Raw genomic sequence first — 20,478 nt, 5'->3', positions numbered from 1 at the left:
GAAGAAATCGAAGATTTTTACCAACTTCTGTAGTCTGAAATTGATTAAACATGAAATCAGAATGCCTTGATAATTACTGGAGATTGGAATGCAAAAGTTGGAAACTAAGAAGAAGGATCAGTATTTGAAATCTATAGCCTTGGTAACAGAAATAATGCTGGAGATCGCATGATAGAATTTTGCAAGATCAAGGACTTCTTCATTGCAATACCTTTTTTCACCAACATAAACAGTGACTATACACGTGGGCCTTGCTAGATGGAATACATCTGTGGGAAGAGACGATGGAAAAGCTCAATATCGTCAGTCAGAACAAGGCCAGGAGCCAACTGCAGAACAGACCATCAATTGCTCGTATGCAAATTCAAGATGAAAATGAAGAAAATTAGAACAAGTCGATGAGAGTCAAAGTACCACCTTGAGTATATCCCACCTGAATTTAAAGACCATCTCAAGAATAGATTTGACCGGTTGAACACTAATGACCGAAGACCAGACGAGTTGTGGAATGACATCGAGGAGGTCATACATGAAGAAAGTAAGAGGACATGAAAAAGACAGGAAACAAAGAAAACACCAAAAAAGGAATGCAGAAGAGACACTGAAACTTATTCTTGAATGTTGAGTAGCTAAAGTGAAAGGCAGAAATGATGAAGTAAAAGAGTTGACAGAAGATTTCAACAGGCGGCTGAAGAAGACAAAGTATTGTAATGACATGTGCAAAGACCTGGAAATGGAAAATCAAAAGGAAAGAACACGCTCTGCATTTTTCAAGCTGAAAGAACTGAAGAAAAAATTCAAGCCTCTAGTTACAATAGTGAAGGATTCTATGGGGAAAATATTTAATGACTCAGGAAGTATCAAAAGAAGAGGGAAGGAATACACAGAGTCACTACACCAAAAAGACCTGTTCGATGTTCAGACATTTCAGGAGGTACCATATGAGCAGGAACCAATGGTACTGAAGAAAGAAGTCCAAGCTGCTCTGAAGGAATTGGCAAAAAAGAAGCCTCCAGAAATTGACGTAATACCAATTGAGATGTTTCAACAAATGGACACAGCACTGGAAAGTACTCACTCGTCTATGCCAAGAAGTTTAAAAGACAGCTACCTGGCCAACTGACTGGAAGAGATCCATATTTATGCCTATCCCAAAGAAAGCTGATCCCACCAAATGCAGAAATTATCAAACAATATCATTAATATCACATGCAAGTAAAATTTTGCTGAAGATCATTCAAAAGCAGCTGCGGCAGCATATCAGATGGGAACTGACAGAAATTGAAGCCAGATTCAGAAGAGGATGCGGAACCACGGATATAATTGCAGATGTCAGATGGATCCTGGCTGAAAGCAGAGAATACCAGAAAAATGTTTACCTGTGTTTTATTGACTATGCAAAGGCATTCGACTGTGTGGATCATAACAAATTATGGATAACATTGTGAAGAATGGGAATTCCAGAACACTTAATCGTGCTCATGAGAAACCTGTACATACATCAAAAGGCAGTCATTCAAACAAAACAAGGGGATACTGCATGGCTTAAAGTCAGGAAAGTTGTCACTCAGCATTGTATCCTTTCACCATACCTATTGAATCTGTATGCTGAGCAAATAATCTGAGAAGGTAAACTATATGAAGAATAACAGGGCTTCAGGATTGGAGGAAGACTCATTAACAACCTGTGTTATGCAGATGACACAACCTTGCTTGCTGAAAGTGAAGGGGACTTGAAGCACTTACTGATGAAGATCAAAGACCAGCACCTTCAGAATGGATTACACCTGAACATAAAGAAAACAAAAATTCTCACAACTAGACCAATAGCCAACATCATGACAAATGGAGAAAAGATTGAAGTTGTCAAGGATTTCATTTTACTTGGATCCACAATCAACATCCATGGAAACAACAGCCAAGAAGTTAAAAGACGCGTTGTTTTGGGCAAATCTGCTGCAAAAGACCTCTTTAAAGTACTACATAGCACAGATGTCACTTTGAAGACTAAGCTGCACCTGACCCAAGCCATGGTGTTTTCAATCACCTCCTATGCATATGAACACTGGACAATGAATAAAGAAGACCAAAGAAGAATTGACGCCTTTGAATTGTGGTCTTGGAGAAGAACATTGAATATACCATGGACTGCCAAAAGAATGAGCAAGTCTGTTTTAGAAGAAGTACAACCAGAATGCTCCTTAGAAGCAAGGATGGCCAGCCTGCGTCTTACATACTTTGGACATGTTGTCAGGAGGGATCAGTCCCTGGAAAAGGACATTATGCTTGGTAAAGTTCAGGGTCAGCGAAAAAGAAGACGACCCTCAATGAGATGGATTGACACAGTGGCTGCATCAATGGGCTTAAGCATAACAACGATTATGAGGATGGCGCAGGACTGGGCAGTGTTTCATTCTGTTATACATAGTGTTCCTACTAGTCAGAACAGGCTCAATGGCACCTAACTACAACAACAACAGGGAACGTCCAAAATGTGCATTTCTAAGGAGTTCCCAAGTGCCTGGGTGGGTTAATGGTAGAATTCTAGCTTCTCCTGTGGACTGGGCACCTTTCGGTTCGTTGTTCATGGGGTCATCAGGAGCCAGCTTTGCACTGGCTGACACCTCCTGGGAGAATGCCCTTTCCCCAAAGATCCTCACGCTCACTTCCCTCCTCCTCCAAGTCTTAGTCCACATCTCTCTTTACCACCCTATTGAGCACTGCTGCCTGCCTACGTCCCCCCTTCCATCTCCCGGCCTCCACACACACACTGCCCATACCTGCTCTACTTCATTGTTTCATAGCCCTAATCTCCTCTAACAGACCACAGTTTTTCTTGATTTATTCCATTTAATATTCACTGCCTCCTGCTAGAATGAAAGCTCTATGAAGACAGGGAGTGTCTGTACTTTTCATAGAGCAACACCTAAACTACTGTAGACCACCTGTTATGGATTGAATTGTGGCCCCCCAAAACAAATATATGTCAACTTGGCTAGGCCATGATTCCCAGTATTGTGTGATTGCCCACCATTTTGTCACCTGAAGTGATTTTCTTGTGTGTTGTAAATTCTATCTCTATGATGTTAAAGAGGCACGATTAGAGGCAGTTATCTTAATGAGGCAGGAGTCAATGTGTAAGATTAGGTTGTGTCTTGAGTTAAGCCTCTTGAGATATAAAAGAAAGAAGCAAGCAGACAGACAAGAGGACCTCATACCACCAAGAAAGCATCACTGGATGGACTCAGGATTCCTACACTGAGAAGCTCCTAGGCCAGGGAAAGATTGAGACAAGGACTTTCCCCCAGAGTGGACAGAGCACCCTTCTCCTGGAGGTGGCACCCTGAATGCAGACTTCTAGCCTCCTAGACGCTAAGAGAATAAATTTCCATTTCTTAAAGCCATCCAACTGTGGTATTTCTGTTACAGCAGTACTAGATGACTAGGCCGCTCCCCAAGAACATTTGGGGAATAAAGAAAATTAATGCATGCGTGTATGTTTGCTTCAGACATTAGTAAAGCAGGGAAATCAAAAGTAAGGGGAAAAGATATTTTCAGATATTGTATATTTAGCTCTTCTAAATATTAAAAGAGTCATTATTGGCAGTTGTGAGATTTCGTTGCCTTTATTTAGGGTTTAGTGGTTTCTTGGTTTCTTTGTTGGTTTGTTTGTTGGTACCTTGGTTGGTTGGTTGGTTGGTTGGTTTTTAACTACAATTAGTGGGGGGCACCATAATCTCTCTGCAGTCAGACTCCAATAGTCTAAATCCATCCTAATGAAGGAGAGAACCAACATCTCACCTGTGGTTCCCAAATACCACAGGGAGACACAGACAGAGGGGTGTGGAGCACTCACCTGCAGACCCCCTTGTGGGCAGCTGGAGGAGGAGCAGCAGGGAGGTGAGATGGCAGACCAAAGTGTGTCTGAAGCTGACCTCCATTTCTTCAGAGCTGACAGAAAGACAGGGTAGAAGTCAGAGAACACCACCAGACAGGAGGCAGCCCACCCACAGCTCAGCCTCAGCCTACTTGCCAAAGGGGTGGTGGGCCCCACACAACCCTGATACCAAGCAAAGCTTGAGCTGGGCTCCTCCCAGCTGTTCTGGGGAGACTCTGTGGTGTCAAAGAACCATTAAGTTTACCTGGGAACAAACCACTCCTTCCCTTCCCACTCAACTAACATGCACACCACAGTCTCACTGCCCACACACCAGGCCTTCCTTCCTCAGCACCTTTGCCCCTGCGGAAGACCTTCCCTCCATCCACAGGACTGGCACAGTCCCTCCCACACCCCAGGTCAGAGGACCCTGATGCAAGCCCCCAGCCATGGTGGACATGCCAGCTTCTGATGCTCCTTGTTCTATCCTCTTTGACTGTGACAGGGATTCACCTGAGAAGCTTCAGAGACAGACGACATCCTCAGAGACAGTGGCTCCCATCACAGACACCCTGCCCTGTTAAGTGTGTTTGTCTGCTTCACCTACATTTCAACCCTACCTCAGCCCTTCCTGTGTCCAGCTGGTACCCAGTCAATTCCCCTCTGACAGTTAACCCTTGCCCACTCTGTCTTTGTGGTGAGACTTCTGATTGACAGGTAAAAGACTGGTTGGAACAGAGCAGGTGAGAAGAAAAAAATGAGCTCTGGTCAGAGAAAAGACCCCAAACCACCTGCTGCACGTGGGGTGAGGGGAGGAGACTTACGGTCAGTAAGGCACAGACTCTGAGGTCAAATGCTGGGCTCTCCTCCGGGCTTAGTCACTCACTGTGTGGCCAGCTTACACAAGTTACTTGACCTTGTCTGTCTTGGTTTCCTCATCTGCAAGATGGAGATAGTAACAGTACCTTCCTCAATACTGTTATGGGTTGTAATGAGGAACACATTAATTTATATTTGTAAAGATACCTCAGGTAATAAGAACAGAGGCTGATTCTAGTAAATGCTAAAAAAACTAATTTACAAAAAAAAAAAATTGCCCCTTGAGTCAATTCTGACTCATACCCGCCCTACAGGACAGAGTAGAACTCTCCCATAGGGTTTCCAAAGAGTGGCTGATGAATTTGAATTGCCAGCCTTTTGGTTAACTGCTCAGAGCTCTTAACCGCTACATCACCAGGGCTCCAAGTGCCATGTAAACATCTTTAAAATAAATGAATAAAGATGTAAGCCTCACTGTGGTTGTCCTCAGTCTTCTTAGAGCAGACTATGGTCCAGCCCCAAACTCACCTTCCTTCTCAGGCCCCTCTAAACACCTGGCCACTCCTTGACCCCCCTGGTGGCCCACAGGTGTCTACACAGCCAACTCACCAGCTTCTCCTGGTTTCAGCTTTGAGAGACTTCCTCAAGTGTCTCTAAACTCAGCAGCTCGAGGAGGTTCACGGCGGTAGACCCCATATCTGCCCTCAGAGTTTGCCCCTGCAGTTAACTGCTCTGGAATCCCCACTCCCTGCTTCTGGGTCAGACAGTGTCGGCCCAGGATCCCCCATCTCTGAGAGGCAGGTGGCTCCCAGGAGAGCTGAGGAAGCAGGGTCGGCCCCAATGACAGAGGTATCTGCAGAGGTCCCAGCCCTGGGCCCCCGCAGATCGCTCATAATCCGAAGAGCCCACTCCAGGCCTTTCACCATCTGAAAGTGAAAGCTTGAGGAAAGCAGCCCAGCAGACTCTGCCCTGCCCTCTGGACAGTGCTCCCTGTTATCAAAGGGGAAGCAGCATCATCAGAGCAACAAAAAGGCAAGAGGAGCCACACAGAGGCACAGACTCAGGAACCATTTGTTCAATGCCTACTATGTGCCACCTTGCTTCTGGCATCAGGAAGTAGGGACTGCATGTGAGCACAGCCAAGACTAACACCCGGTTCCGTGCACAGGTCAGAAGTCCCTGGGTAGCAAAAACGGTTAAGTGTTCAACTACAACAGAAAGGCTGGCTTTTCGAACCCACCCAGAGGCACTTCAGAAGGCAGGCCTGGCCATCTGCTTCCAAAAGGCCACAGACTTCAAACACTCTGGAGAGCAGTTCTACTCTCCAACACAAGGGGTTGTTATGAGTCTCAATCGACTTGAAGACAACTGGGGGTTTTTTTGGTTTATGCACAGATTGAATTCTAGGAAGCAGCAACATTTTTGAAGCTAGTGCAAGGAGAGTCTAGAAGACCAAAGGAAAAGATTGGGACAGACGAGTAGAAGGGTGGAGCACTGCAAAAGCCAAAAAAGGAGACAATGACAGAAAGTCGTAATCAGGAAACTGTAATGCCTCAGCTAGGTCACATGGTTCATTTCTATTTGGGTTTTTTCTTTATGTATGTATTTATAAAGAAAAAAAACACACTTGCCGTGCAGTCAATTTCAACTCATGGCAAGCCCGTGTGTGTCAAAGCGTAACTGTATGCCATAGTGTTTTCAACGGCTGAACTTTCGGTAGTAGACCACCAGGCCTTTCTTCCAAGATGCCTCTGGGTGGATTCAAACCACCAGCCTTTCAGATAGCAATCGAGCACTTAACCGTTTGTGCCACTCAGGGACTCCTGCATGTACTTAGACACTACTTTTTTCTAAATAAGCTCAAAAAATGCTCTTAAAGCAACATGCAAAAGTGAAATGAGTAGATGAAATCAAGGAAAATGGAAAATAAGAATTCAAATGTAAGGTAAAGTCAGGGGGAAGCTTATATCCAGCATACATACTTGTTAGAAATTGGTCACAAATTTGACCTGAACTTTTAGCAGCCAACACATAGGAGGGGAATGTGACCAGTTATATTTTTTCAACAAACATTTATTGAGCAGCCATGATAAGCCAGGCACAGGAAGTCCAGGTTTGGGAGATACAGTGTCCCCATGGGACTTATATTCTGGAAGAGCCTCAGACATCGGTGATCAAGGACTAACTATAACCTGAGACAACTTCTCCAAAGTTAAAGAACAGGATTCTATGAGGCTAAATAATGAAAGTATCTCATTTAGACTAGAGAGAGTGTCCTAAGCTTAAACGGAAGGAGTAGATTAACAGGAGAAAGGGTTCAGGGGAGAAAAAAAAATCTCCTCCATAGCAATTCCAATAGAGTGGAGTCACATCTTACACAAGGGTTATGTTCTTGGGCACATATTGTGTACGGTCAAAATAACCTTTAAAAATCCTTTACATCACTCCTCCAGTACTGCACCATGGCTAGGTGTGAATAACCCCGCACATAAGGTAAACACATAAATGTATAAAGTACACTCATGGGCATAATACTATAAACAGGGCTGTGATAAACCAAAAATGCATCTTTGAACAGGGTCGAAGGGTGAGAAACCCAGGAGAACAGAGGCCTTGTGAGGAAATAAGAGATTGGCATCTCTCCTTTCACACTCAAACCAAGGCTGACGTGCCCAGAGTCAGATGAAATTGTCCTTACCATTTAAGTTGTCGTGTCATGAGGCATTGTTTGGTTTGGTTGGATTTTGTAGAAAATTCGGGATTGAACATCCTCATGTTCTTATGATGCCACTCCGTTGCTTCCAGAGAGAAACCTCTGCCATAAGGCCAGTTTGTAGCCTACATCATTTCCTGCCTCAGCATCCATTCATTTCCCCTAGTTGCCTTTTCACCCAGTTGCTGACATTTTGTCACACAGCCTCTCAACAGCTGTGGTTTCTAACTGACCATCCCAGCCATGCCCCATATAACTTCCTATGATAGGAACCTGTTACTATCTAATAACCCACTCTCAATGGCTGTAATTACTCCTTGACCCTCCCTATCATGCCCATAGGTGTCCGTGTGATTTAAAACTTTTCTAATGCACTAGAAACCTTTAAACTGACCAAAAAGACTTCAGTACGCTAACCCCGAGACCTCACCAGCTTGCCAAACATAAGCCCTCTCCCACAGTTCCAGCTTGTGGTCCTGAATCCAGGAACGGTACAGTCTTCTCTCTGGACCTGTGAGTGCTAAATTCTATTTGTTTTCTGACTTCCTACATGAGTCTCACTTTCTTCTATCCAAGACACCCACAAACCGCCTATCAGTCAAATTTAATACACCTTCACAGGTGGCTCCTCAGATGAGGATACCCCAGTTAACACAGAAGCAAAACTCTCAGGAAATCTGTATAACAAGCATAGCAGTAAGTCTGATCAGGGTATTCTTTGTGACATTTCTTAGTGTGCCTGGGGCAAATGTAAAAGACAAAAGGGAGCAATCTCCGGAGGATATGACAGCAGGTAAACTCAGGACCCGGCTTTCTGCTAACCTGACTTAGGCAGGCATAAGTTCATACAGGAGTAGATGGGTGGTGTGCCCTTCATTCATAATGTTCCTCTCCAAGGAGCGTTTATAAAGCATTGAGCGGTAGTGTGCCCAGTATTCCCAACATATGGGATTCACATCTCTGATGGTACCTGAGATGTTGATTTTAGGTGGAACCAGGATAATCATCTTGATCAAAACAGGATTATTACAGCATCCCTCCACCTCCATCAGAAAGACCATGCAGTTAATCATACGTGAGTAATCAGGGAAAGAGAGAGGGAGGAAAGAAGAGGGACCTTGTGCAAATGAAAGATAAGCCAGGGAATCCTCCAGTGGGAGAGATGTCTAACCTGGGCTTGACCTGAGAGACATGGATTCTTCTCCAGGAAGGTATGGAGGGAGGACACACAAGAGGTGCCAATGAGGGGAAGCAAAAACCATTTTGGGAGGAGGACTCCTTGGCATACACATGACTCTCCTGAACCTCCCCTGACCTTCATTTCGGGGGGCCCTTCATCATCTGGCTAAAGAACTTTGCACACCCTCAGATGCACCCCCCACTGAGACCAGAGAGGGAGTTAGGAAGGTGATTGGAAACTACCAAAGATTCATAGAAAATTAGTCCATGGAAATGGCAGTCAAGGACTTTTTGATTCAATAGAACCTGGAGGGTATGCAGCTATATGGATGAGCACGATATGAAATGAGACAGAGATCCACGCGTAGAAGATAAGAAGTCCTCAGTTGGGAATTAAAGAGCTCCAGATTCTGGGAGGATTTAGATAGAACTTCTTCCTCTCTTTGGATTTCTCTTCAATTTTAGAAGGTAGAGGAAATACACTTAGGTTTATTATAACTTATATTTCATTATTTCTTTTTTTTAAGTTAAAAATGTGCGATTTTTTCAATATATTTATCTTTAAAATTACCTAGTATAAAATGTTTTCTACTTACAATTAATACAAGACTTTTTGAAATAAAATGTATGTAATTTTTAAATAAAGCAAACATTCTAAATAAAAGGCAAAATGAATAAATATTGCAAAAGTATAATTTGGATAAAATTTAAAAACATGACTCTCAGACAAATATTGAAATCAAAGAGTTTATTCAAATAATGAAGGACCTGGTAGAAAACTGGTTCAACGAGTATTTTGAGGGACTAGGTATTTAGTGTCAACCAGGAAAGACAGTTTGAAATAAGCATGCTCAGTTAAAGACAAAAGCGGTTAATGTCATAAGGGGCAGTTTTAAGTCATTTTTCTTAACAATCCAAATAAAATATTTAAGAGAAAATAGTTGAGATAGTACTAAGATATGGTCAAAGATAAGGTAAAAGCCATGAAACAACCACAGAAAGGGGAAGACTGTTCCAACAAGAACCTAGACGGCAAGCATTCTGTGTGGTCAGGGAAGTGGATCCATGAGTTGTGGGGCTGGTTTGCACCCCCACATTTGAGGTGGTGATATCTGAAGGGCTTCACAGAACCTGAGCCTGATGAGACGAGTCAAGAGGCTCTTCAAGAAATGATATGAGCTCTGCTCTAGCACAAAGATAAATGGAAGATTAAGACTCAGAAGTTCTGCATCACAAAATATGGATGCAACGAAAGCAGTCTAGGAAATAAGTCTACTTCACGTACAATTAAATGCTTTCCTCAACAACAGCAATAACAAAAACCTCAGAAAAGCATCTTGTAGCTTTAATAAACAGAACCTCCAGGATAAACTCATTGCAAAGTGTAGACATAGGTAATGTGTAAGTCACTTAATTCTGACAAAGTGCTACTGTTAGTGATGACTTTATTCTTTCTGAAATTGCTTAGGCAGTTGGTTCATCTATGTAAAAATATCACTCTGTGGTTCAGTGGATCACTTTTGTGTGACCTTTCTAGCCATGGTAGCGTAACTTTAAGTGACTGCGTGGGACTCTGTGGTTGTGTAATTGAGGCTCTCAAAACGGATTCGTCAGTTTTGCCATCCCATTGGGCTTGAAATGAGCCATCCCAGAGGAGGGAGGGAGAAGATCCCACCACCACCAAGGAAGAACAGCCAGGAGCCAACACGTCCTTTAGGCCAAGATTCCTGTGTTGAGAAGCTCCTGAACCCAGGAGCAGAACGTAAGCTGTAGCCCTGAAGATGGAGGGAAGTGGTGGCAGGAGAGACCCAGCAGCACAGACATGGCAGCAGGAGACTGTGCAATTCCCCACCCACTAAGAGAGAAAGCTGAGTGCCTTTAGGCAGTGGCCTAAGGCCAGGGAGAGGAATGCTGTGAGCATGGCTAGGAAGAGACTGTCCTAATGCAAGAACTGTATCCTTGAGTGTTCCCAAGCCAGAACTGCAGCTGTTGCTTCCCTAATAAGCCCCAGGTCATGGATTGAATTGGGTCCCCCAAAAACATCTTTCAACTTAGCTAGGCCATGACTCCCAGGATTCTGTGATTAGCCACCATTTTGTCATCTGATGTGCTATTCCTATGTGTGGTGGATCCTACCTGTATGATGTTAATGAAGCAAGATTAGGGGCAGTTACGTTAATGAGGAAGGACTCAAACTACAAGATGAGGTTGTGTCTTAAATCAATTCCTTTTGCGATATAAAAGAGAGAAATGAGCAGAGAGACAGGGTGACCTCATGCCAACAAGAATGAAGAACCAGGAATGGAGCACTTTCTTTGGACCCGGGTCCCTGAGTTGAAAAGCTCCTAGATCAGGGGAAGATTGACGACAAGGACCTTCCTCCAGAACCAACATAGAGAGAAAACCTTCCCCTGGAGCCGGCATTCTGAATTCAGACTTTTAACCTCCTGAACTGTGGGCAATAAACTTCTGTATGTTAAAGCCACCCACGTGTGGTATTTCTTTTACAGAAACACTAGGTGGCTAAGACACTCCATGATCCTGAGTATTGTCTGTGAGTTCTGTGTGGCCATTGCAATGAATTATCGAACTAAGGAGGGAAGTAGAGAATGCCATGGGAGTATGGTTGGTGTCAGAGCTGATAAAGATGGTGGGGAGAAGAGGTATGTCTGACCTCTGCCTCATAGGAATCAGCCTTGGGCTGTTGATCTTTTTCTTTTTAATCTTTTGTGTGTGTGTGTGTGTGTGTGTGTGTGTGTGTGTGTGTGTGTGTGTGTGCTTTAAAGGAAGGTTTACAGAGCAAATGAGTTTCTCATTAAACATTCTATACACATTGTGTCTTGTGACATTCATTGCCAGCTGCACTACATGCCAAGCCTCTCCCCTTTGAGACTTTGGGTTCCCCATTATCAGGTTACCTATTCCTCCCTGCCTTCTCGTCCTTGCCTCTGGGCTGGTGTGCCCACTTAGTCTCATTTTGTTTAATGGACCTGTCTAATCTTTGGCTCAAGGATGAATCTCGGAAGGATATTATATTAACACAGGTTGTTGTTATTCTTGAGTGCTGTCTGATTGATTCCTACTCATAATGACTGTATAGGACAGAGTACAGCTGCACTATAGGGTTTCCTAGGTTGTAATCTTTCAAGGAGGAGATCAGCAGGTCTTTTATCCCACAGAGCTGCTGATGGGTTCAACCTGCCGAACTTTCAGTTAGCAGCCAAGCACTTAAACATTGCACCATCAAAGCTCCTTATATTAACACGTAGAGAGTATAGAGCATACTTAAAACTCAACGAGGCCCCCAATGATTATATTGCCCATGACATTATTGTGGGAATGAACATTTTTAATAAATTTTTAAGTGCCTCAAGTACCCTTTCCCACACATTGTAAGAAATTCTGTGTCCTTCCTTAAGTGACATTATGGGTTATAGGTTTATATCAGTCAGAGTTCAGTAAGGAGAGAGAAATCATATCAGTCATTTGAGAGAGAAAATTTTAATACAAAAAATTGTTAACTAACAGCACAGTTACATTTTTCTCCAGTGCATATAGACCACTCTCCAGCATACCCCATATCATAGGGCACAAAGCAAAATCTCAATAAATTTAAAAAGATTGAAATCAGGTCGAGAAGGGACAGTGTTAACGTGTCCTGCGGCTGGTAACCAGTCACAAAACAGTATGTGTACTACCTATTTAATGAGAAGCTAGCTTGTTCTGTAAAACTTCACCTAAAGTACAATTAAAAAAAAAAAAGATTGAAATGATACAAAGCATCTCTTCTGAACACAATGGGCTGAAATTAGAACTTAACAATAAAAACAAAACTGGAATACATAAAATATGTGGAAGTTTAACAACATACTACTAAACAACCAACGCATCAAAAAAAAAAATCAAAAAGTTTCTTAACTACTAAAAGAGGTGAAAGAAAGCTCTAAAGCAAACAGAAATAGCAGCTATAGTGAAGAGCCACTACCCTGAGGGCTGAGGCAGAGAACACACCAAAGGAAGAAATTTGGGAGGGGGCCCCCTGCCAAGCATGACGTTCAGACCTCATTGGAAAAAGAGGGACTGCAGGCCACTGGATGATGAAGAAGTTTGTTAATATGCCACAGGCCAGGGCTGGTGCCAGGAAACCTCCCACTGGGGTACTGGTGAGAATCCCAGAGAAGCTTCCCCCAGGGTGCTATTAAGACTCCCTGGAAAGCTGACAAATTCACCAAAAGGTGAGCAAAACTGAGCCTTCACACTATACGATCAAGAAGAAAAGCTCAGAACCAGGAAGAGGCGTTCCTCCTCTGCTATGTTTTGCAGTGTATTCCCAGTGTCCTGACAAGGTCTAACATCATGCCCATTTGAAGGAAGAAATGTTTACAGGTCCAGCTGCAGTATCACAAAGCAGGGCAAAGACAGTGTGAATTTGGAACTGAGAGGCAATAAATTGAAAATAGCCACTTCGGCTACTCACCTTCCATATACACCGTTTTACACACATTGGAACTTCCATGCAACAGAATTATGTTTTCACCTATCAAGGCAAAGATATCCTTACAGGTGAAGAAGTTCTCATCCTTTTCCCAAAAAAGTTCCAGTCATTATATCCACCATCACTATATTACTTACTCCTTAAATCCTGTCACTGTTCACTGGATATTCTGTTATCATGTTCTGCATGATAAACGTGACTGCCAACAACTTGTACATAAAACAACAAAGGGAAGAAGGAGAGAGAAGAAGAAAACGGTTTATATATACAAACACGTACATATGAGAATCAAAATTAAGATACGCAAAGCTGTTATAGTCCTTGTTCCTGCAGCTAGCCACAGAATTAGAGTTGATACTTTTGACTTCCTTCTTCTACTTCCCGTTCCTTGTTTCCCCCACCCTCAGCCAGAACCTCAGCTGCTCAGAGTTCCTTACCTGGTGGAATGATCACACCTTCATTCTTGAAGGGGCTCAGTATTCAATAGTTCTGTCCCGTTTTCGTTGCTGTGTTTTTCCATTTACCACGAGCATCGGACTTGGAAGTACTAAGGGGCAATACACTGATAACTGAGACAACTCTCATGCCAAGGCTCTCTACAGTTTCCTGCTCCTGAAAATTCTCTTCTCAATTTACATCTTCATTTGGCTAGCAATTCTCTTCAGTCCACTTAGTGTTGACCAAAAGAAGAGCCAGATACTTCCTCTTAATTTCCTAAATTAACACAACACAGTATGTTCATGAGTAACACAAATGTACAGAAGATTTGGGAAAATAGGTGTGTTTCAGCCATCCAAGAATAAGTATAGGAAGTGAATATTAGACTTCTCTCATCTTAGAAGTCCATCAAACAACCACTTCCCTGGAAATTTTTGAGCATGCACATTTTCTGGACAGGTTGCCAAAACCCAAAAAACCACTGCCCTTGAGTCAATTCCAACTCATGGCAGCCCTATAGGAGAGGGTAGAACTGCCGCATAGGGTTTACAAGGAGCACATGGTGGATTTGAACTGCTGACCTTTTGGTTAGCAGCCGCAGTCTTAACCATTATGCCACCAGGGTTTCCAGATTGCCTAGACCCCCCCAAAATAGAACTAGGGCTGTACACTCTGCATAAAATCAAGGTGGATAAAGCAAGCTCTATAGGCTCTGTTCTTTCTAATACAAAAAGTATAAAATGTTCACAAAGTTTATTTTTCATCATCAAAGTAATACAACCTCCCAGAGCCAAATTCTACCTACACTCAACCAGCTCAAACAAGTCAATTTTTTTTTTCTTCTAGCTATAGAAACACAAGACAGGAACTGACAATTCTCAGAGCCACACACTCCCTCAGTAGTCTCCATCCAAATGCACAAAGGTATGACTCCCAGGGCTTTCGAGCACTCACCTCAGAGTCTTGAAGAGTCTTTCAAAGTCTTTGGGGAGTCTGCAGCTCCAAAAAGAGCCATAGTGAGAGAACAGGGACAGACATGTATCCCTATGGAGGCACAGCTTTGGAGTCGTGGGGGAGTAATGGAGATTCAGGCCCTGAGAGAACACCATCCCCACCAGAGTCAGAGCTCAACCCCTCCCCTGAAGGGCTCAGTGGCTCATTCAGAGATGAAGGAGATTTGTTAAAGGGCACAGGGAGCCCCTTGGGCCCACCAACCGTGGAGCAGATGTCAGGGATATATCTCCGGACTTAAACATGAAATATGGAAAGAGGGTCCCAGAGAACTCTTGTTGTAGAAAGAGATATCCCCACCATCATACTCTAGGAAAATCTCTATCCAGCAGGGAGCCTATCTAATGATTAGCCACATCTGAGGAATAGTACAGGCATAATATCCATCTGCAAAGCGTCCCACAACCCAGAACCCATTTTCTGAGCACTCTCTCAACCAATCTTTCCTGTCGACATCTTCTCTACAGACACCCACAGCCCATTCGCTTTTGTCTCCAACTCTGGTCTCCACCTCCCAGTAACATCACCCTGAAGTGATGCCCTTGAGACCCAATACACTGCATCTGTCATCATTCAGCTTCTCACAGATGTCCGTCCAGCTCAGACTCGTCTTTTCCTGAGAGATGGACAGTTTGGGATGGCCAGAACGTGGATCCAGAGTGGCAGAGCTTGTAAAGGGTGTTACTGAATCATGCAAGGCACTCCCCTGGCCCATAACAAGGGCACAAACCACCTTCTCCCAGAGCTACCTAGTGGCTTGGGGAGGGGGGAAAGCACCCTGAACTGAGAGCTAGTGATTCAAGCTCCCAGCCCTCCAAGCAGGAGAAGGAACTAAAACACTGATTTGGGGGTAAGATCCATCACACTGCCCTTGAGGACCAGCCTGGATTCCAGGGGCTCAGGGATATCTATTTCACATCCAACATCAGCCACACCTCTGTAGCACTAGCTACATGACCATCCCCTCCACTACCCACACCACCACCATCAATGGTGCCTGCATCTGTATCACCACAGAGAATTGATATAGAGCCTAGAAGCCATGGGGTAGGCAAGAGGAGCTCCCAGAAAGAACACCTGAGTCACTTACAGGTCTGGAACTGCTACTTCTGCCAACCTGCAAGAGAACCAGATTTCATATTAGGAAATTGCAGACCTTATACATCAGGATCAGCACCTTTTCTTACAAAACGTAGTGATGCAGGAGTTACAGGAGGAATGTTTTAGAAACACTTACTAATGGTTTCTTGTTTCTGGTTTTTTTTTTTTTTTTTTTTTTGGTTTCTTTTTCTCTCACACACATGCAACCCTCAACCTTCCCATGAAGCTTTGCAACCTTCCCATTCAGATTAAACCATAAGCCTTAACATTCCAGAACTGAGAGGCTGGATACCTACCTGAAAAAAAGGTCATTCCCCAGCTTTGGCTATCAAATTGTGCTTTCACAATGCCTAGCCAGCAACTACATTTAAACCTATGCTCTGTTATAAAAAATTGGGCAGGACAAAATTGCCAAGGCCTGCATTTACTTAGCAAGAGCTGATAGAGCTGAACTTGTAGGATTCCTCCAAACAATGGATAGAGAAAATTACAACTGACTCAGCTCTACTTACAGAATGACTATAAGCAATGAATGAAGAGAATTCAGGAGATGGCCGAAGTTGGCCCAAGTTAGGAGGCAAAGGACAGATTTCTAGGAAGGGAGAAAGAGAAGTTCAAAGCAGGAAACGCGTGCAGACACTAAAAGATCAGACACTAGTGGCTTGTCTTTTTTCTTAGGGTGGTGGGAGCAAAATCACCCACATAGCCATGAGACAACACAAAAATATTGGATCTAGTCATCTGCTTCCTCCAGTAGCCCAGAGACATCATAAGCTTCCACGAGAAATCCCACTGTGGCAGCAGAACACTGACCCCCAAAGATGTCTATATCCTAAGTCACAGAACCTGTGAACATGTTACCATACATGTGTCCCCCTTAAAAAAAAAAAAAGGATCACTAATTCTATAGACAATGGCAGGATTAAATCTGCCTAGCCTGGTTGAGTGCAAATCTATCTGGATCAAAAACTGCCTAACATTCCTCAATACTCCCTTAAATCTGAGGCCATAAAAGGGTTGTCAGCCATTATCAGAGATTTCTTACAGAAGGGATTGATAATGCCCTACAGCAGTCCATGTAACACTCTTGTGTTCCCAGTGTAAAAACCTAATAATCAAGATTGGAGATATCTTCAAGATTTAAGAACAATACCCAGATTCCTTGTAGTCACTACATCCCATTTCTTATTAGCTAACATACCTATTGAAGCCACTTACTTTACAGTAGTAAAAGAAACTTTACAGATGTGATAAAGGTGAAGGACCTTGAGATGGGGAGACTATCCTGGATTATCCAGGTGGACCAATCTAATCACATGCATGCTTAAAAGTATAGATTGGAGGCGGGGCAAAGATGACTGCCTAGGTAGAAGCTACCTCGGATCCCTCTTGCAACAAAGACTCGGGAAAACAAGTGAATCAATCACATACATGACAATCTACGAACCCTGACCATCAAACACAGATCTAAAGAGTTGACCTGAATGGAAGAGACTGGGAACGAACAACCATGGGGAAGCAGCGACTGTTTTCGGAGCCTGGAGCCAGCGTCCCAGTCAGGAAACCTTGGCGCCTGGCTTTGGACTGGGCACAGGAGAGCTGAGAATGGCATCTTGAGACAGCGCAAACACCGGACGCAGCCCTAGCTGACAGAAGTGACCTCAGGGGAAGCCCAGCCAGTGCACGCAAGCAGCGCAGCAATGCGGCTGAGAGAAGAAGTTTCTGGGAGGCAGCAACTGGTTTGGGAGCCCGGAGTGTGGTGTCCCAGCCAGGGAACCTTGGCACTGGGCTTTGGACTGGGAGCGGAGGAACTGACCATGGCTTCTGAGACAGCACAAGCACGGGACGCGGGCCTGACCCTCAGGGGCAATCTCTACCCAGCCAGCACACACAGTCAACACACCCCTCCGGAATCTCAGATAAAACAGTCATCCCAAGCAAGATAAGTAACTTTGTCTATATTCAGGGGTGCTACTCTCTCCTATTTATCTGAACCCTCCCCTCCCCTTCCCAGGCGTCTTCATTAACATTGGAATTTCCTGAGCCAGACAGTGAAGTGCGCTGTACTTTTTCTTTCTTTCTTTTTTTTTTTTTTTTTTGGTCTTTTCCTAACCCATTCTTCTGGCCTGAGAGAAGCAGCTACAAAAAACCCAGGGACCAAAAATCCTTCCCTAATTGGACTGAAAACACAGAACCAGCTCCAGCCAAACATATGTGATCCACAGTCTTGGGCTTTCATCCCTACAGGGAACAAGGTGGCTATTATAATGCAAAGTCAATTCTGATAGGGATCTGACTGCAATTGTTTTAGCGGATTACTGGAAAGACAAGTTTCCCAGGTCTGATATCTCTGCCTATTCAACAGAGCCCTCACTGACCCACAACAGGGAACTGAGGGCTGAAGCTCTCCCCAGACCACCTAGCCTCCTGCTTTAGGGGTCTAGGGAGGGTGACACCTACCAATCTGTAGAGGTACTTGCATTGGGGGCCTAAGGTACAGCTGCAGAGCCCACCCACCAAAGTGCTTTAGGAATAGAGACACACCTACCTCACTGGCACTTGGGGGAAGCCCGCCCCCCCCTCCGGAGTGTGAAACCCTGCTGTTACTAGAATCTGGTGCACACAACTATCACCACTACTTCTCTAGGTGGATAAGTGACAGTCTGCAACACACACTTGATGACCCAAAATCAGATTCTACTCAAGAATAGTGAAAGGACTCTTAGGCTTATAAATCTGGTAACGGCCCAAACCAGCTGGTAATAGGACATAAGTGATTCAAGGGCTACAACAATCAAGACAGTGCAATCTAGTAGCCCATCTAAGTATATTGAAAGAAAACAAAACAAGATAAGACTCAGTGAGCAAATATAGAATAAATCACTACAATATCTTACAGATGGCTCGGAGACAGCAGTTGATATCAAACCACATAAAGAAGCTGACCATGATTGCTTCTACAACCCCCCAAACTAAAGAATCAAAATCTTTCCCAAATGAAGATACAATCCTGGAATTGCCAGATGCCGAATATAAAAAACTAATTTACAGAATGCTTCAAGACATTGGGGCTGACCTCAGAAATGAAATAAGGCAATCTACAGAAAAAGCCAAGGAACACACTGATAAAGCAGTTGAAGAACTCAAAAAGATTATTCAAGAACATAGTGGAAAAATCAATAAGCTGCAACAATCCATAGAGAGACAGCATTCAGAAATCCAAAAGATTAACAGTAAAATTACAGAATTAGACAACTCAATAGGAAGTCAGAGGAGCAGACTCGAGCAATTGGAACCCAGAGTGGGGGATCTGGAGGACAGGGGAATTGACACCTACACAGCCGAAAAAAAAAAGAATTTTAAAAAATGAAGAAACCCTAAGAATCATGTGGGGCTCTATCAAGAAGGATAACTTGCATGTGATTGGAGTCCCAGAACAGGGAGGGATAACAGAAAATAAGGAGAGAACAGTTCAAGATCTGTTGGCAGAAAACTTCCCTGACAACACAAAAGACGAAAGGATATCTATCCAAGATGCTCATCGAACCCCATATAAGACTGATCAAGAAAGAAAATCACCAAGACATATTATCATCAAACTTGTCAAAACCAAAGATAAAGAGAAAACTTTAAAAGCAGCCAGGAGGAATAAGGAAATTCTTAGAAAGCAATGAGAATGAAAATACTTCCTATCAAAACCTCTGGGACACAGCAAAAGCAGTGCTCAGACGCCAATTTATATCCATAAATGCACACATACAAAAAGAAGAAAGAGCCAAAATCAGAGAACTGTCCCGGCAACTTGAACAAATAGAAAGTGAGCAACAAAAGAATCCATCAGGCACCAGAAGAAAACAAATAATAAAAATTAGAGCTGAACTAAATGAATTAGAGAACAGAAAAACAATTGAAAGAATTAACAAAGCCAAAAGCTGGTTCTTTGAAAAAATTAACAAAATTGATAAACCATTGGCTAGACTGACTAAAGAAAAACAGGAAAGGAAACAAATAACCTGAATAAGAAACAAGAAGGACCACATCACAACAGAACCAAATGAAATTAAAAGAATCATTTCAGATTACTACGTAAAATTGTACTGTAACAAATTTGAAAACCTAGAAGAAATGGATAAATTCTTGGAACAATACTACCTACCTAAACTAACACATTCAGAAGTTGAACAACTAAATAGACCCATAACAAAAAAAGAGATTGAAAGGGTAATCAAAAAACTTCCAACAAAAAAAAGTCCTGGCCCAGACGGCTACACTGCAGAGTTTTACCAAACCTTCAGAGAAGACTTAACACCATTACTATTGAAGGTATTTCAAAGCATAGAAAAAGATGGAATACTACCTAACTCATTCTATAAAGCTACCATCTCCCTGATACCAAAACCAGGTAAAGACATTACAAAAAAAGAAAATTTTAGACCTATATCCCTCATGAACATAGAGGCAAAAATCCTCAACAAAATTCTAGCCAATAGAATCCAACAACACATCAAAAAAATAATTCACCCGATCAAGTGGGATTTATACCAGGTATGCAAGGCTGGTTTAATATCAGAAAAACCACTAATGTAATCCATCACATAAATAAAACAAAAGATAAAAACCACATGATCTTATCAATAGATGCAGAAAAGGCATTTGACAAAGTTCAACACCCATTTATGATAAAAACTCTTACCAAAATAGGAATAGAAGGAAAATTCCTCAACATAATAAAGGGCATCTATGCAAAGCCAACAGCCAATATCACTCTAAACGGAGAGAACCTGAAAGCATTTCCCTTGAGAACGGGAACCACACAAGGATGCCCTTTATCACTACTCTTATTCA

At 43.1% G+C, this 20,478-nt stretch overlaps 1 protein-coding gene and 1 pseudogene across 1 annotated transcript in view; both read right to left on the bottom strand.

Annotated features, from left to right (window-relative positions):
* The window catches only part of LOC126078794 (butyrophilin subfamily 1 member A1-like), a 163,077-nt gene that overhangs the window by 51,490 nt on the left and 91,109 nt on the right, over positions 1 to 20,478 (bottom strand). The gene's annotated exons all lie outside the window — the stretch shown is intronic.
* LOC126078806 (butyrophilin-like protein 1) overlaps positions 1 to 20,478 on the bottom strand; it is a 47,591-nt pseudogene that overhangs the window by 8,691 nt on the left and 18,422 nt on the right.

The sequence above is a fragment of the Elephas maximus genome, chromosome 1 (genome assembly GCF_024166365.1).
Source record: "Elephas maximus indicus isolate mEleMax1 chromosome 1, mEleMax1 primary haplotype, whole genome shotgun sequence".
In the NCBI taxonomy this organism is placed as follows: Eukaryota; Metazoa; Chordata; class Mammalia; order Proboscidea; family Elephantidae; genus Elephas; species Elephas maximus.
Note: the sequence above shows the minus strand (reverse complement) of the source record. Positions and strands in the feature narration are given on the sequence as shown.